The 688-nt window shown below is 69.5% G+C and overlaps 1 long non-coding RNA gene across 1 annotated transcript; it reads right to left on the reverse strand.

The window, feature by feature from the left end:
• On the reverse strand, positions 1–529 carry LOC113979113. The gene is made up of 3 exons (XR_003537723.1): positions 374–529; positions 168–288; positions 1–80 (listed from the first exon to the last, which is right to left on the reverse strand). It is a non-coding gene; the product is annotated as an uncharacterized LOC113979113 (long non-coding RNA).
• Positions 530–688: the final 159 nt, after the last annotated feature.

The following is a 688-nucleotide window of genomic DNA, read 5'->3' on the forward strand; positions in this document are numbered from 1 at the left end:
CCCCCCCCTTCACTGCCTCCAGGTCCAGGGTGTAGCTGCCCTTCAGGTACTCGTGGGAGATGCTGCTGAGCCCGTTGGCACTGCGGGGAGGACACCCAGGGGGTGAGAGCCGGCAGGGATGGGCAGGGGACAGGCAGGGGACCGGCAGGAGACGGGCAGACCCTCACCTCTCTGCCGGCCCCTCCGGCACGGCTGGTCCCAGGCTGGTGGGGCTGAGCCCGGCCGAGGTACCGGAGAAGCTGGTGGAGCCAGAGCGTGGTGGCAGCGGCGGCTTCTCATCCTCTCCATCTGCAGCGGGGCGATGAGGGGGTCAATCAGTGCCACCCCGGGGGTCCCAGGACCCTGCCCACCCACCCGTGTCACCCTGCCATACCCGAGTAGTCCCTGTCCTCCACGGCCTCCTTGTCTTTCTCCCTCTCGACAGGGAAGAGCAGGGTGCAGACCAGCCCCTGGTTGGGCTGCAGGTACAGGGCGATTAGCTCGCTCAGCGTCTTGAAGCGCCGCACCTGCACCCCCTGCGACGTCTGCGGGGACACGGGGACACCGGGGCCATCAGCACCTGCAGCCACCGCCACCGGAACCCCCCCACCAGGGAGGGAACCCACCATGCAGGGACGCCACCACGCAGGGACCCCTCCAGGCAGGGATCCCTCCAGGCAGGGATGCCACTGTGCACAGACCCCCCCCC

The sequence above is a fragment of the Neopelma chrysocephalum genome, unplaced genomic scaffold (assembly GCF_003984885.1).
Source record: "Neopelma chrysocephalum unplaced genomic scaffold, ASM398488v2 Primary Assembly neopelma1_3602, whole genome shotgun sequence".
NCBI classification, from domain to species: domain Eukaryota; kingdom Metazoa; phylum Chordata; class Aves; order Passeriformes; family Pipridae; genus Neopelma; species Neopelma chrysocephalum.